An 18,825-nucleotide genomic window follows, 5' to 3' on the forward strand; every position below is an offset into this window, starting at 1 on the left:
TCTCAAACAATGAACATCAAATTTTTCTGCAATCTATTTGCAAAGATGTGTGTATGTGTTTGTGTTTTAGAGGTGGGATGGGAAACCATTTTTCATTCCATTCTTTTTAAATGAGAATGCATTTAAATAAGTGTTCCAGAAAGAAAATGCAAATGAACTTTAAACTACTTACATTCCTTAAATTATTTTCCAATATGTGTCAACTTACACACATTGTTATAGATCTAATCAGTGTTTATATACTCTCTTGTGATCTAATTCTTTCACTTAACATTGTTCATACAACAGGACCACTATCAGACTATACTTGTTTCCCTATAGTTCCTCCCGCATCTCACTTTGCGCTTAGACATTCTAACAGATATATGTTGTTACCTTACTGTTATTTTAATTATAATTTCTGGCTGGTGAAAATGGTGTTTTTCCATGTGATAATTTATTGTGCATTTTTTTTTCATGTAAACTTTCTCTCTCCATCTTTCATTTTGCTATATGAACTGCCTGGGGGACCAGGTCTAGAGGACCCTTACACAGTTCTTCCAATAACAACATAAGCAAATTTGTTTGATTACTCCACTAACCCTGTACAGCTAAATGATATAACTATACACCTAATCATTGTCCATCATTGTCCTATGCTTTGAAAACAAATATCCAAATGGTCTCCAAATCCTCTAACAAATTTCTAAATTATTTCCCAATCTATTCTTCTCTAAGACTACTTTCATCTTTTCACAGTTATTTTTAGAAATCAACTTAGAAAGATAACTAAAAATACACACCTGATCATATAACTCAGTCTCCAGTTAATAAATTTTTTATTGCTTTCAAGACAAAGTGAACTTTTCGAGCACAGCCTAGAAGGCCTTTGCAATGTAGCCTAATCTCATTTACAGCCCAACCTCATTCTCCCATTGTTTGCATAAATTCTATAATACATTATATCTAAATATACTACTCATTGTTCCTGAATATCATTCTTGCTTTTCTGCATAACCCTTTGTTATGTCATTTTGCCTCCCTGTTAGACTCAGGTCCCCTTTCTCCCTAGTCTACTCCAAATGCCTATGCATATCTTATATATCCTTAAGTTTCATCTCAAATATGATTGACCTCCTGAAGCTATTTCTCAACTGGATATGGCTTCTCCCTTGCTAAGATTATTTGTATATTTGTGTTATCCCCTTGGACTAGCTTATAAGCTGTTGAGAAAGTGAAAGTCAGTCTTTCGTGTCCTACTCTTTGTGATCCCATGGACTATCCAGTTCATGGAATTCTCCAAGCCACAATACAGGGGTGGGTAGTGTTTCCCTCCTCCAGGGGATCTTCCCAACCCAGGGATCAAACTCAGGTCTCCCGCATTGCAGGCAGATTCTTTACCAGCTGAGCCACAAGGGAAGCCCAAGAAGACTGGAGTAGGTAGCCTATCTCTTCTCCAGGGGATCTTCCCTACTCAGGAATCAAACTGGGTGGTCTCCTGCATTGCAGGCGGATTCCTTACCAACTGAGCTATCAGGGAAGCTGTTGAGAACAGGGGCTCAACTCACATCTTTCTCTCTGCAAGTGCTTTGCACAGAGTAGGCATTTTGTACATTTATCTTGAACTGAATATTACTCAAGGTCTGAAAAACCCTATAACAGCAATAACTTTGCCTCCTACATGGTTGGATCATCCCTGCACTCAACATAAATATGGAATGAATACAAATTACAAACATGAACATTTCAAAGTCATACAATTGGGTAAAAATTAAGAACATGTATATTCTTACCCTCCTAAATGTAAGGCATACCTCCCACCCTCCCAGTTATGTCTCAGAAAAAAAGAAATGGTCTTATACTCCAGTCCTTACAGATTCTTTAATTATAAGGGGCCTTTTCTAAACTACTGTATTTTTTAATATTAAAGTACTACTTCAAGAACACACATTAGTCTGGGACAAACTCAGTTTGAGTTTTAGGTGATTATGGAGGTAAATTTACAGAATGAGAGTGGGAGATTGGACACAAGAAAATGTAACACAGATCTAGGAATTGTTTACAGGGTATGTCCCCAGAGTATTAAGTGTTTGATATGATGGAATAAAAAAAAAAAGCCTTTGAAAGATCACTTAAAATTGCAATTCAGTAAATACCTAGAGAAGATAAAAAATATATACATATTTAAAATGACTGGAATAATCAACTGGTCTAGCGCCATATGTGTGGCTTGGGATAAAGGTGACAGGGGTGCTATCATAGACTATTTAAAGTCCTGTATCTCTATGTAAAACTTGGACATGAATGTGATGTATTCCAGAAGATTGTCAGGTGACTCAAAAACGGGCTCCTGTGCTTATAGAAACACTGATGTCAGTAATATATGTGAAGAGGCAAAACAAAATTGTTTTATAGGATAGGATAGTAGGGGGAAAGCAATTTTTCTACATGCAGATATTATATTGTACCATATGCAATTTGAATCCATTTGTACAATTAAATGAATTTCCTATAATAATTAGACGTTTTACTATTTCATATACATTTGTGAGAGGCTCTCTATATTCAAAATGGTCAAAAACTTAAAAAAATATCCTCTTAGGAAAATGGGGCACACCTTATCCATACTTTTGCATCCACAGCGGTATGCATCCCTCATTTTGACCATAATAATAGTAAGAGCTGCCACTTAGAATTTGCTGGGTATCAAGGACATTGTTAAGAGTTTGCATATATGTCACTGATGCTTCAAGCAATTGTATAGGTGGGTATTAAGAAGCCATTGTATAAATGAGGAGAGTGTGCCTCCAAGAAATTAAAAAGTTTGCTCAAGATCATGCAGTGAATAAGCAGTGGACATCCATGGAGTTTCAAAGTTCACAACCTGAACCACCATGTCGTATGGCCCCACAAGCACTGAGCCTGAATTTCTAGGTCCGTGACTTTGACAGGATGGTGCTTAATATAAACAATGGTGAAGTCAAAAGTAGGACAAGAACAAGAATTTTTGTAATCCATAAATGCATTACCATGTTCAATAAAAACCCTTTTAATACATTTTTTATTCTGAATACATTTCAACTAGAAACCTGAAGAATACCACACTCATGATCTGTTTAGCCTCATGATTCTATTTCTGGTGAGATTCACCGAGGGATGCTCTGTAGAAAGGAGTGGTTTACCCTTCTTTGTTTCCCTAACCTTCTTTCTGCTAACCATGTGTCTACAGTGCATGAACTGATCCAAATCACTTTACTTTCCAAAACATGATAGTTCTTTATACTCAATATTTTGTAATAATCTATACAGGAAAAGAATCTGAAACAGAGTAGATATATGTATGTACAACTGAATCAACTCTGTTGTACATTTGAAACTAATACACTACTGTAAATCAACTATACTTCAATAAAATAAATAAATATTCTATTTCTTCACAACTTCTGGGGTAACCCTGACTTCCCCTTCTTCATTGTTTACTTCTGTAATGTTTCAAGGATATTCCTCAGCTCCAATATTCTTGGCTTTGGTAAACAGGTTTGCACATATCCTATCAAATCTTTTATGATTTCAGTTGATGGACTCTGAGCACAGTCTCACTGAACCACTATATTTTCCAACAGAAGAGCCCTGATTGTTTTAGCCTTTCATAATGGAATTCTCACTATTTGCTGGTTTATTACAAATGCCTTCTCTGGCCTGATGCGGCCTGGTGCATGTGTGCACAGTTGTGTCTGACTCTTTGCGACCCCATGGACTGTAGCCCTCCAGACTCCTCTGCCCATGGGATTCTCCAGGCAAGAATACTGGAGTGGGTTGCTATTTCCTCTTCCAGGGGATCTTCTTGACCCAGGGATTGAAACTGCATCTCCTGCATTGGCTGGCAGATTCGTTACTACTGAGCCACCTGGCCTGATACAGCAGCATCTTCTCTTTGGATGCCAATCTCTTTCCAGATGCTGACCAGCAGAAATGTTGACCTATCACCTTCCTGAGTTCATCTTTTCAGGGGACACTCCTACATCACTTTGCAAGATGGGAACGAACAAGATGGGAGCCCGCCAGCTTATGAATGCAGCCTGGCTTATTTTATCTTTTTTCCCCACAAAATATGTTTTACCCACACGGAAGCTCATCTGCCACTTCTCAGCCCACTTGTGAGCCTCAGGAGAGGTTCCTGCAGTTTACCCCTGGCAGCTTGGCATTTCACTTTTAGTGAGCTCAGAACAGCTGAGTGTCAACTGCAAACTCTCTTTCTCCAGTTTCCTTAACTTTTTGACAGAATCAAATACTTCCTTGAAGTAATTAAAGCAATAATGTTTCAAACTGAAGGAGAAATATTAAGTGTAAAATTAGCCTCCAATTAAAGAAAAAATGCTCCACACCGTGGTTTTTTTTTTTTTTTTAATTTCACCCTTCTTCGCAGTGATGATGAACAGTAGATCATAATAGAAGCCTAGATTTAGACATGCTACTGGCCTCATACCTCTGAAGGCATAAAAGCCAAGGATTGGTCTGCCAAATATTCTAAAATGCATTTACTTTCACTGTCATCAATCCTTCCAATTGGTCCTCCCCAGGTTGCTTTGTAATTCTATCTGCCTCTTACATATTTAAAAAGCCTAATGTTTATCATTACTTCATTTTTAAAACTTTTATTTCCTTCTCTAGAAAACCTTATTAATTTTTATACCCTCTTTCAGAATGTAAAATAAATAAAATAGATTTTAGTCTTCTTAGATATGCCTCCATGGTATGAAGTTTTATTATGAATTTTAAAAAATCATTGACCAGAATTCTAATTTTCCCATAGACATTTTAACAGGAAATAATGAAGACAAAATTTTAAAACAGATTTCTGTTGTAGCTAATTTAGTATGTGAAGAAATAGAATTCTAAAGTTTGTTTTTTTCTTTTGATCAATACAAAATTAATTTGCACAATCCAAATATACTCAACTTTTGAGGGTGTCTGTGTGAATGTATATCTCAGAACAGTGGTTTGGGAGTAAATAATCATAACTAGGTGCTTCTCTAGCTACAACCTAGACATGTATGAAATGAAAAATCATAGATTGTGTAATCACCTTAATATCTGCCTTAAAGTTCTGTCCTGAACACAGGTTGCTGTGTCACTTAAGGTTCCTGAATGATCCACCCAAATCTCATGTTAGTAGTAGCATGATATAGTGGAAGGAGCACAGAATTTAGACTCAGAGGTCCAAGGCTTACATTTTGCTCAGCCTCATTTAAGTCCGGAAACTAGTAATGAGTCACTTAATCTTTCTAATCCTCAGTTTCTTGACCTGCAAAGTGAGGAAGTTAATTTATCTTACTATGTTCACATGTTTCTTGTGAGGCTCAAATAAGATAATGTAAAAAATTTTTAAGTAGTTAATAAACAATAAAGTTTTATTAAAATCAGCTTTATTAACTGCAAAGCTTATCTAAAAATAGACCTCTTGCCAATGGGCCACTTTGTATCTTTTCTATTGTTGGCTCTCTATTTTATACTATGATCCCTTTAAAAATAATCATGGCTTTATGGCTGTGTTCATAATTTAAAAAAAATTTAGATCTTTTTCTATGCCATTTTAATAATCATGGAAGAAAGGGCCTTGTTGTTTTTATTTTACCACTTTCTTTTTAGTTCAGGTTCTTCAGCACTCTGATGATGTTTAAAACCAAGATATCAAATGACACTGTCATGATCTGGAAATGTCTGCGAGGTCCAATGGGAAGTCTTAGCAAATGTCAGAGTACCTCTAAGGCAAGGCAGATCCTCAGGATGGCTAATGATGCAAGAGTTTAGTACTAAAGATACATACAGCAGGATGCTGAGGAAAGGCCTGCTTGAGGCGCAAAGGTCAAGCAGCACAAGTTTAATGCGAGTAAAGTAAAAGGTCACTTAGCATTGTGATTAGTGATGCTGACTGGGTACAGGGTGATGTAATAGATATAGTCAACTAACACTTCCATTTCAGGAGGTGTCAGAATTGATATTTTCATCCATTCCCCTTCCTTTCTGACAAGTAATTACTTAGAAAAGCCAACGACTGAAAACACATCCTAGGCAGCAGTCAGCTGTTTGGTAGTTAGCAGTCTACTGTGGTTGAGTTGCAGTTAAAAGGCATTATAGTGGCCGATGACTTACAGACTTTAAAGGAAGATAAATTATTTCTACATATCTGTTCAGAACGGTCCTAAATGGTGTGTCTATCATTGGCAATTCAATTGTTAATTTTTGCTTTAAAGCAAAACAAATACCCATTTTCAAGACAATACAGAAATCTGGAAGAGGAACTGATCCAAGTAGATGATATGAAAACAAGGAATACATCAAATATGGCAGATGCATAGCAATAAGCACTAAATGAAGGTGACAAAAATACCCCCAATAACATAATATCCCACCACCACCAATAACAACAACAATAACAAAATATCTGCAGAAATAAAAAATTAAAGGTCCTCCCCATCTGCTTCAAACAGCTATAAGGAATGCTGAGATATACGGTAGTGTGTGAAAGTTAACACTACACATTCATAACACAAAGGACTTATTGCGATGGATAACATAATAAAATCCTTGCAGGGTGATGGCTCATCCTAGGATATGAAGAATAATTGGAGTGGGATCTAAGCGATTTTCATGTGGCATCCACAGGGTCTCAAGAAAAAAGTGAAATCAAAAGGACATATTTGAAAAAGAGACTATATATTTTAAACTCATTTTTTATCTAGTCAGAACATCAAAGGATTTATCCTCACAGCTAACTGGCTAGTCAGGTGTATTCTGTGGTAACCATTTAGGGTTTACACAGGTTAGAACTGTAAGCTACACAATGAATTTTTTCTACATCTTTGAATCTTTAACACCTAACATGGGGCCTACCACAGAGCTTGTGGCAAATAAAAGTATGTTGAATTACAGACACTTTGTTCTTATGGGCCTTAGAGTCTTGGACTGGATTGGCCAAAAAGTTCATTTGGATTTTTCATAAGATGATACAGAAAAACCCAAACAAACTTTTTGGCCAACCCAATATACAGATGGGAAAAAATAATTAAATAACAAGTCAGTTACAACAGATGCTAGGAATTATAAAGAGAGACTCTCTTTTTCATTTCTGTACCTCTTCTTCCTTAAAGCATGACTTCTTTTTGATCTTCTTGGGATAACTATGATATGATATCAGCCCAATTTTCTGATAGGTCAAGATTGTATAAATCAGAGTTGGAAGCTGGACCAGAAGACAAATACCAGTGAAGATCTGTCTTGCTGTAGAAGAGAGCTACTTTTGACTTTAAATCCTCGTGGTTTCATACTATTTAAGTATGTATTTCATTGGTGAAATTTCTACTTGTTCTTGGTGATTTTAATTCAGCATTTACTGTGTCTACTATGCACATGGAAACAAAAAAGTGAGTACCTAAAACATAGATGTAATACTATATAGTTTGAGTGATTTTTGAAGTTTTTAAATTATATTTTAATTGATTTTTATTCTGCCGGGAGGAGCTACCCCATGTCCAAGGAGCAGTAGCTGTGTGGGCACAGGAGGGCCTAGAGGAGCTACTCCACGTTAAAGGTCAGGAGCGGCGGCAGTGAGGAGATACCCCTCGTCCAAGGTAAGGAGCAGCAGCTGTGCTTTGCTGGATCAGCCGTGAAGAGATACCCCACGTCCAAGGTAAGAGAAACCCAAGTAAGACGGTAAGTGTTGCAAGAGGGCATCAGAGGGCAGACACACTGAAACCATAAGCACAGAAAACTATAGTCATTCTAATAACACTAGGACCACAGCCTTGTCTAACTCAAACTAAGCCATGCCCTGTGGGGGCACCCAAGATGGGCAGGTCATGGTGGAGAGGTCTGACAGAATGTGGTCCACTGGAGAAGGGAATGGCAAACCACTTCAGTATTCTTGCCTTGAGAACCCAATGAACAGTATGAAAAGACAAAATGATAGGATACTGAAAGAGGAACTCCCTAGATCAGTAGGTGCCCAATATGCTACTGGAGATCAGTGGAGAAATAACTCCAGAAAGAATGAAGGGATGGAGCCAAAGCAAAAACAATACCCAGTTGTGGATGTGACTGGTGATAGAAGCAAGGTCCAATGCTGTAAAGAGCAATATTGCACAGGAATCTGGAATGTCAGGTCCATGAATCAAGGCAAATTGGAAGTGGTCAAACAGGAGATGGCAAGAGTGAACGTCGACATTCTAGGAATCAGCGAACTAAAATTGACTGGAATGCGTGAATTTAACTCAGATGGCCATTATATCTACTACTGTGGGCAGGAATCCCTCAGAAGAAATGGAGTAGCCATCATGGTCAACAAAAGAGTCCGAAATGCAGTAGTTGGATGCAATCTCAAAAACGACAGAACGATCTCTGTTCATTTCCAGGGCAAACCATTCAATATCACAGTAATCCAAGTCTATATACCCCAACCAGTAACGCTGAAGCTGAAGTTGAACGGTTCTATGAAGACCCACAAGACCTTTTAGACTAACACCCCAAAAAAGATGTCCTTTTCATTACAGGGGACTAGAATGCAAAAGCAGGAAGTCAAGAAACACCTGGGGTAACAGGCAAATTTGGCCTTGGAATATAGAATGAGGACAGCAAAGGCTAATAGAGTTTTGCCAAGAGAACGCACTGGTCACAGCAAATACCCTCTTCTAGCAACAAAACAGAAGGCTCTACACATGGACATCACCAGATGGTCAACACCGAAATCAGATTGATAATATTCTTTGCAGTCAAAGATGGAGAAGCTCTATACAGTCAGCAAAAACAAGACTCGGAGCTGACTGTGGCTCAGACCATGAACTCCTTATTGCCAAATTCAGACTTAAATTGAAGAAAGTAGGGAAAACCACTAGACCATTGAGGTATGACCTAAATCAAATCCCTTATGATTGTACAGTGGAAGTGAGAAATAGATTTAAGGGACTAGATCTGATAGAGTGCCTGATGAACCATGGATGGAGGTTCATGACATTGTATAGGAGACAGGGATTAAGACCATCCCCATGGAAAAGAAATGCAAAAAAGCAAAATGGCTGTCTGGGGAGGCCTTACAAATAGCTGTGAAAAGAAGAGAAGCAAAAAGCAAAGGAGAAAAGGAAAGATATAAGCATCTGAATGCAGAGATCCACAGAATAGCAAGGAGAGATAAGAAAGCCTTCCTTAGCGATCAATGCAAAGAAATAGAGGAAAACAACAGACTGGGAAAGAATAAAGATCTCTTCAAGAAAATTAGAGATACCAAGGGAATATTTCATGCAAAGATGTGCTCGATAAAGGACAGAAATGGTATGGACCTAACAGAAGCAGAAGATATTAAGAAGAGGTGGCAAGAATACACAGAAGAACTGTATAAAAAAGATCTTCATGACGAAGATAATCACGATGGTATGATTACTCACCTAGACCCAGGCATCCTGGAATGTGAAGTCAAGTGGGCCTTAGAAAGCATCACTATGAACAAAACTAGTGGAGGTGATGGAATTCCAGTGGAGCTACTTCAAATCCTGAAGGAGGATGCTGTGAAAGTGCTGCACTCAATATGCCAGCAAATTTGGAAAACTCAGCAGTGGCCACAGGACTGGAAAAGGTCAGTTTTCATTCCAGTCCCAAAGAAAGGCAATGCCAAAGAATGCTCAAACTACCGCACAGTTGCACTCATCTCACACACTAGTAAAGTAATGCTCAAAATTCTCCAACCCAGGCTTCAGCAATATGTGAACTGTGAACTTCCAGATGTTCAAGCTGGTTTTAGAAAAGGCAGAGGAACCAGAGATCAAATTGCCAACATCTGCTGGATCATGGAAAAAGCAAGAGAGTTCCAGAAAAACATCTATTTCTGCTTTATTGACTATGCCAAAGCCTTTGACTGTGTGGATCACAATAAACTGTGGAAAATTCTGAAAGAGATGGGAATACAAGACCACCTGACCTGCCTCTTGGGAAACCTATATGCAGGTCAGGAAGCAACAGTTAGAACTGGACATGGAACAACAGACTGGTTCCAAATAGGAAAAGGAGTACGTCAAGGCTGTATATTGTCACTCTGCTTATTTAACTGTAATGCAGAGTATATCATGAGAAACTCTGGGCTGCAGAAGCACAAGCTGGAATCAAGATTGCTGCGAGAAATATCAATAACCTCTGATATGCAGATGACACCACCCTTATGGCAGAAAGTGAAGAGGAACTCAAAAACCTCTTGATGGAAGTGAAAGAGGAGAGTGAAAAAGTTGGCTTAAAGCTCAACATTCAGAAAACGAAGATCATGGCATCTGGTCCCATCACTTCATGGCCAGTAGATGGGGAAACAGTGGAAGCAGTGTCAGACTTTATTTTTTGGGGCTCCAAAATCACTGCAGATGGTGACTGCAGCCATGAAATTAAAAGACACTTACTCCTTGGAAGAAAAGTTATGACCAACCTAGATAGCGTGTTGAGAAGCAGAGACATTAGTTTGCCAACAAAGGTCCGTCTAGTCAAGGCTATGGTTTCTCCAGTGCTCATGTATGGGAGTGAGAGTTGGACTGTGAAGAAAGCTGAGCGCTGTAGAATTGATGCTTTTGAACTGTGGTGTTGGAGAAGACTCTTGAGAGTCCCTTGGACTGCAAGGAGATCCATCCAGTCCATTGTGAAGGAGATTAGCCCTGGGTGTTCTTTGGAAGGACTGATGCTAAAGCTGAAGCTCCAGTACTTTGGCCACCTCATGCGAAGAGTTGACTCATTGGAAAAGACTCTGAAGCTGAGAGGGATCAGGGGCAGGAGGAGAAGGGGACGACAGAGGATGAGATGGCTGGATGGCATCACTGACTCGATGGACGTGAGTCTGAGTGAACTCCGGGAGTTGGTGATGGACAGGGAGGCCTGGTGTGCTGCAATTCATGGGGTCGCAAAGAGTCAGACACGACTGAGCGACTGAACTGAACTGAACTGATAGTTGATTTACAAAGTTGTGTTAGTTTCAGGTGTAGAGCACAGTAATTCAGTTATATATATATATATATACAAACACACACATATTTTTTTTCAGATTCTTTTCCCTTATATGTCATTATAGAGTATTGAGCTCTCTGTGCTATATAATAGGTCCTTCTTGGTTATCTATTTTATATACAGTAGTGTATGTTAAAGCCTAACTCCTCATTTATCCCTTAACATGATTTTTGCATTCTTAAAAAGTTTTCAGTGTCTCTATGCTAAATTATTTGAGTTGTTATAATTGTTTTCAGTACCCCCATCCCACCCCCAGAATCTGTCCTTTTTCATATTTCTAGATCAGTTCAACTGAAGAGTACCTTGACAAGGCAAGGAGAGTTGTTTAAACCTTATTATTTACAACAACTTATCTTACAAATCAGAATTGTCTCAATATGGTACAATAATAAATCAGATATAATTTTGATGCTGAATCTGATGTAACAGAGGAGTTGTAACATACATAGGTAATCCCCAATTGTACACTCCTTTGTTTGATGCTGTCTGTTTTCACTTCATAGTAAATAAATGTTCTACCGTTGAACTCACATATTTATTATAATAAAATACCACAATTATCTTTTAGCTATCTTGGTTAGATTTTACTTGGAAAAGTTTTCTCTGCATAAAAGAAAAAGTGATTGAAAAATCACTGCTCTAGTGTCTTCTAAATGGTTCCCAGAGGTCCTTCTTAAATCCAAATTTGATCATGGTACTCTTCTGCTTAAAACCTGTCAGTGGATCCCACACCATGTAAAAGTTCAAACTCCTTTATATCAGAACTCTTCTTGGCAGCTGCCCAAATCCCCAGTCTCATCTCTAACCTTGCCTCTTTACATCTGTACCTCAAGCCATACACTTTTCCCCCCAAGCCATATACTTTTTATTTTTTAGGACCATGGCAAAGCCTCCATTTCTCCCAGTTTTTTAAAGAGCTATGTCCCAAACCTGTCTGGCCTCCTTGTTTACTAGGAAAACTACTTTATATCCTTCAAAGTTCAATCTAAATATAAAGCCTTTTCTTGTAATATGCTCCCTTCAATCTTAAGAGTTCAGTCTTTCTTCCATTGCAAATCATATACACCATTATCCAACTCAACAAATTTTAACATGAGAGTTTTCACATAGAGTCTCCCCAACTAGATCGTTGAATTAACTTATAGACATTTTGCTCTGATGGGCCTTAGAGTCTTCTATTGGATTGGCCAAAAAATTCGTGCAGATTTCTTGTAATATGGTATGGAAAATTCCAAAAAATTTTTTGGCCAACCCAATATATAGGTGGCAAAAAATAATTAAATAAGTGAGTGAAAACAGAGGCTAGGGATTATAATGAGAGACACTCTTTTTCATGTCTGTACCTCTGGCATCCAGTACTATGAGGATAGTGATCTGTCCTGTCATATCTTTGAATCTTTGCAACTTAGGACAGAATCTGGTTCACAGATGTTACATAATACAATACTTAAATAAATAAAAAGTGACTTAACTTGGAATTCATCAGTTGCCTAGGGACTAGGGTTGATGTTTATTTTTGTTTAGCAAACCTCTTCCCCATAGATAATCTAAAGTTAATAGTATAAATAAGATTATAAGGAGAATATTTTAAATGCTTAAAAGAACAAACTTTTCAAATCCCCTCAAGTACTTTATAAGCATCAATTTACATACAATTGATATGCTAATTACAATTTAGCCATATTCGTTCATTAAAACTGGGTCCTTAAGGACCTCTACTAGGCAATGTTTGAATGACTGAATCTTAACGTAGCTGAAGCTTCTGAACATACTAGAGATACATAAATATGAATGTCCTTAAAATTATTCCATAATTCCAATAATGTTAACTAAATCAAAATGGCCTTTCTGATTTGGCAAGATGCTTTATTAAATACTGTTTTACTTCATTTTATGATACTACTTAAGTCCATTCATTGTTACTTTAAGGATTAAAAATATACCCACAATGTTATTAGTGGGTATTTTTTTAATACCTCTATTATGCGCTCTATTCTGTATTATAACGCCAAATTCTTTGGCATGAAATACAAAGCCCCTTACCATCTATGACCTCTTCATTCTCTCCTATGTAGCCCACCTGTGTATCCTACCACTTCTTGCAACTAACCCTACAGTCCAGTTATACCAACTCTTTGCACTTCTTGAAACATGCTGGGTCTTTACATGATATCATATTTTTATACATACTGTTGCTTTTTCTGTAATGGCCTTTGCATACTCATGACCATGAATTCATTCATTACTCTGATATCTGTTTTCCCATGCCTCAAAGACAGCTCCATAAAGAAGCTTTTTGGTCATCTAAGACAATGGTTCTCAAGGCAAGAATATTTGAGTTGGTTTGCCATTCCCTTCTCTAGTCAAGGAGATGAAACCAGTCAATCCTAAAGGAAATTAACCCTGAATATTCATTGGAAGGATTGATCCTGAAGCTGAAGCTCCAATACTTTGGCCACCTGATACGAAGAGCTGACTCATTGGAAAAGACCCTTATGCTGGGAAAGATTGAAGGTAGGAAGAGAAGGGGATGACAGAGGATGAGATGGTTGGATGGCATCACCGACTCAGTGGACATGAGTTTGAGCAAACTCAGGGAGAGAGTGAAGGACAGGGAAGCCTGGCATGCTGCAGTCCATGGGGTCACAAAGGATTGGACACATCTTAGCGACTGAACAACAATAAGACAATGGTAGTCACCCATTTCTCTGTGTCCCCAGCAAATGTTGTTGAGACATATATCATTTATGATAATACATATTTCTGTCTACCTCCATTTGCATGAGGTCTTTGAGTGCAGAAACCACATGCTATTCTTTCTATCCCAGCATCGAGCACTGTATCTGGCACAAAGAAGGCACCTGTTGTGGATTGAACTGTGTCCTCCAAAAAGATATACTGTAGTCCTAATTGTGGTACCTGTGAACGTGACCTTAATTGGAAATAAGTTCCTTGCAGATGAAATCAAATTAAGGTAAGGTCATGCTGGATTAGGGTAGGCTTTATAACTAATGACTGGTGTCCTTATTAGGAGAAATTTGGCAACACAAAGACTCAGAGGACACAGAGAGGGAAGAAGGCCATGTGACAACAAAAGCAGAATGTGGAATGATGCAGCTGCAAGCCAAGGAATGGCAGGGATTGCTGACAACCACCAGATGATAGCTTCTCTGGTAGCTCAGACAGTAAAGAATCTGCCTGCAATGTAGGAGATGCAGGTTTGATCCCTGGGTCAGGAAGATCTCCTGGAGAAAGGAAATGGCAACCCACTCCAGTATTCTTGCCTGGGAAATCCTGTGGACAGAGGAGTCAGGTAGGCTACAGTCCATAGGGTCACAAAGAGTCAGACACGACTGAGCGACTAACACTTTCATTTCACCAGATGCTAGTAGTGAGATATGCAGCAGATTCTCTCTTCAGTGACCCCCAGTGGAATCAACCTTGCCTCTACCTTGATTTTGTATTTCTAGCCTCTAGAACTCTGAGAGAATAAACCTCTAGTTTTAAGCCACCTAGTTGGTGGTAATACATTACGGCAGTCTTAGGAAACTAATATCTGCATGCATGCTAAGTTGTGTCTGACTCTTTGCGACCCTATGGACTATAGCCTGCCAGGCTCCTCTGTCCAGGGGATTCTCCAGGCAAGAATACTGGAGTGGGTTGTCATGCCCTCCTCCAGGGAATCTTCGACCCAGGGATGGAACTTGCATCTCTATGTCTCCTGCATTGGCAGGTGTGTTCTTTACCACTATTGCCACCTCAAAGCCCAGGGAACTAATACAGCATCCAATATATTTTTATTGAAACCCACTCCAGAATGACCTAACAGAGGAGATTCTTTTACTCAATAGAGGATCTATGTCCAATAAATTCTGCAAAGTATCTATTCTTATCTTCCATCTACAAGTTTCAGTAAGCCTATGGAGAGTCCCTTTACAACTTTCATACATGTTTAAAGATGATTCTGGCTGGAAAGAAGGGAACAGACATAAAGCCCATGGAAAGCTGACTTTTTCTCTTTATCATCATATCCACTGGGAACAGAGCAGAGACCTCAAAGCCACAGCTGAAATATTTAGGATCATGATTCTTCCAATGAAACTGCTTCTCTGTTGTAGAATATTCCCTTTGGAGTTTTGGCTGGAGTTCTGTGCTCTAAAATGAGCCATATAGTGCTGGAATCATCATGTGACTGTTTCCGAGTCTATAGTTTAATGGTAGAGTCATGAGGACTATTGCTATTACTGCTATTGCTCATAAAACCTATTTTAGGGGAAGTTTAGAACAAAAGTTACAGTAATACACACAGTAGATCCACATATAAAGCCAGGTAAAAATGTTACTTCTCTTGCCATTTCATTAACATAGTTGTTGTTATATAAACATAACTATCTTCTATAGTCACAGAAAACTTTATTACTTATGAAATGCTTTGAGACACAGTCTCATTTAAAATAAAAATAACATCACCTTTTATTCACTTTTTCTCATTAAAAAACTCCTTTTCTACCTTACTGTCTTTTTCCTATGCTGATATTAATTTCCAATTTTTTATCTGAAGTCCATTTCTTCATCTCTGTTTCTAATTGTCTTAATAAGGCATTTTCCCACTCACCCTATTTACAACTATAGTCCATCACATTCATTATAATGATGTCTCTGTAAAAATATTTAAACTCTCACCTTTGTAGCTAGATCTCTCTTCTTATCTCTCTCACTTAAAAACCATAGAGAGAAATAAAACACAAAATTGAAGGTAAAGGAAGACTGCATTTCATAAAGGTTGCCATACAATTGCTTTTCTGAAGATCCGGTTTGCAGCCAATGGACATGCAACTGTTTCTTTGTTGGCTCTAGAGCTATCATCATAAAGAAATATTAGAATTCAGTGATATCTACATTCTTCCTGTCTTCCAGGGACTGGTTTAAGTCGAAACAGACATAGTGCAGAGTGTTAGCTGAGAAGAGAGACATACACAAATGATGCAGATGCTAGACACACAGATTATAAAGTATCAAAGAAACACATACCAAATGCTCCAGACTGTTTTTTTTAATTTTTTTATTTAATGTTTTGGCCATAACACGTGGCATGTGGTATCTTATTTTCCCGACAAGGGATAGAACCCATGCCCTCTGTATTGGAAATGTGCAATCTTAACCACTGGACCACCAGGGAAGTTCCATTCACCAGCCTGTTGTTTTTTTCTTTTAAGCTTCTTCAGGAAGGCCTTGGCTGAGACCAATTTATACTCTTCTGTCTGCTGACAAACCCCAACACAAATGCTGAGAGACCTACAGGTGCCTTATTGGGAGATTTCTAATAGATTTATAGTGGCTCTTGGTCTGGAACAGTGTGGAACAGATAAGTTTTGGGGCCACCATTTTAAGTAGCTAGGAGAGGTCAGTCATTATTTGATTTTATTTACGTTGCACATACTTAGGGTAAGTGTTATCACTTTGTGCTGGGATCTATTTTTTTGGGAGGAGGGGACTATTTTAAGCACATTACAAATATACATTTACTTAACTTTGGAACTCTGTAAAGTAGGTAATTTGATTATCTCCAGATTATAGAGGAAAATGTAACACAAAGAAGTCAAACAATTTACCCATATCATACAACTATCGAGCTGCAGAGCTAGGATTCAAATCCAGGGAGCCTCTTCTGTGTAGTCCAAGCAGTAACCACTATCCATCCGGACATTCACTGATTTCTGGGCCTTCTAGACTACCTTGGTTCCAGAGGAGGGAACCTCTTTAGCCTTTCTCAGTTTCTTGGATTATGGGTTAGTTTCAGTATCCCATTGGACTTCATGATTTACTCAGTGTTTAAGGTGTAAGAAAGCTTCTAGCAGGTACTGCTGGATTTTTTGAGTGGGAGATGTAATCTTTGTTTTCTGAGAAGTTAAAAATGACTTAATCATAAAGGTCACATGAAGACCAAAAAAAAAAGTAACTTAAGGACCTTTACAAAGCTTTCTATGCATCAAGATACTGAGAAACGTGGAAGGGGGTACTTAGATTCTGCACCACAATTCTTCTCTAGGCTAGAAGTTGTGTCTGAGGCCATTACTAGGCATGCTGCTACGGATCTATATGTCTGCTTACAGAAGGCTTACCATTTGAGACTGACATCACCAGTTATGTCTTTGTTAGTTTCCACCATGACAGGAAGACTAGCCTGTAATTGAGCTATGTACACTCTAGTAGTATATCAAAGGCAGGCTGGTGAATATGAAGATGAATTCTAATATTTATGTATTCACATACATAATATGTATAATATGTATGTGTATATACAAGTACACATATACATAGGCACATATACAAACAAGAGGCTTCCCTGGTTTCTCAGATGGTAAAGAATCCACCTGCAATGCAGGGAATTTGGGTTTGATCCCTGGGTCAGAAAGATCCCCTGGAGAAGGGAATGGTTACACACTCCAGTATTCTAGCCTGGATAATTCCACGGACAGAGTTGCCTGGTGGCTACAGTCCATGAAATCACAAAGAGTCAGACATAACTGAGCAACTAACACTTTCACTTTCATTTTTCTCACATATACATATATACACATGCGTGCATGCTAAATTGCTGCAATCGTGTATGACTCTTTGTGACCCCATGGACTATAGCCTGCCAGGCTCCTCTGTCCATGGCAAGAGTACTCCCTCCAGGCAAGAATACTGAAGGGTTGCCATGACTTCCTCCAGGGTATCTTCCCAACCCAGGGATCAAACCTGCGTCTCTCAAGTCTCCTGCACTGGCAGGCAGATTCCTTATGACTAGCACCACATGGCAAGACCCCACATGTATACATACACACCAATATATAACTAGAGATTGTTGAGAATTTAGTCTATGTCAGTCTCTGTGCTAAATGTTTCATAGAAATTATTATTCTGTTCATCATCATATCGAACCTATAATATAGGTATCATTATTTATCCTCTTTGACAGATGAGAAAATGGAGGTACAAAGATGTAAAGTCAGTTATTAGTAGGAACTGTCAGGATACATACCCAAAATATCATCTATTACATATAATTTGAGTTAGGCCTTATGCTTTATCATACTTTCTTAAAACTCTTTTTACATTCATATTTTCCCAATCTTTTTTTTTTTCTTTTTGACTACTCATTACATAAAGTTTTTTAAAGTTAGGCAGAATAGAGTTGAGGCTTCAGTGAAATGTCAAATATTGCAATATTGTGTTACAGAACTAGGCCACAATGGATTTGAATATTTTCCCTCTTTAATTTTTCTATTTCAGGTTTAAACAACTGCTGTATATATATATAATATCCCTTGTAAAAAGCCTATTGTGTTTGCAATTATAGGAGTGTTAGAAGTTGAAGGCAATAAAATTTATCATTGCCATGCAAAAAAAAAAAAAAAAAAAAAAAACCCTTATCAACACAGGGTATGGAAAAAATGCCTGGTTTATTGGTTGATCTGTGATACGTGAATAAGATCCAATTCTGCTATGTTTAACAAGGAAAAAAAATAAAATGCTATGAAAATGTTGTGAATATTTTATTATCTTAATTAGGATATATTTTGAAGCAATAAATTTCACATCCTTGGCTTATGATGATAAGCTGATACATATGCTAGGCAACTATATTATCAAAATTAAAATACATTCAGTGCACAAAACAGTAGTAAGAATACCATAAATCTAGATTCATTATTTTAGAAAGGAACATAGTGTTATGAGCTGAATTATATCCCTCCAAATTCCTATGTTGAAGTTCTAACTCCTAGTGCCCCAGAATGTGGCTGTATTTGGAGACAGGGCCTTTAAAGAAGT

General features: G+C 38.0%; 1 protein-coding gene across 1 annotated transcript in view; it reads right to left on the minus strand.

Moving 5' to 3' along the window:
- Positions 1–18,825, minus strand: part of DIAPH2 (diaphanous related formin 2) — a 983,285-nt gene that overhangs the window by 38,391 nt on the left and 926,069 nt on the right. The window lies entirely within an intron of this gene.

Source organism: Bos mutus, chromosome X (assembly GCF_027580195.1).
Source record: "Bos mutus isolate GX-2022 chromosome X, NWIPB_WYAK_1.1, whole genome shotgun sequence".
In the NCBI taxonomy this organism is placed as follows: Eukaryota; Metazoa; Chordata; class Mammalia; order Artiodactyla; family Bovidae; genus Bos; species Bos mutus.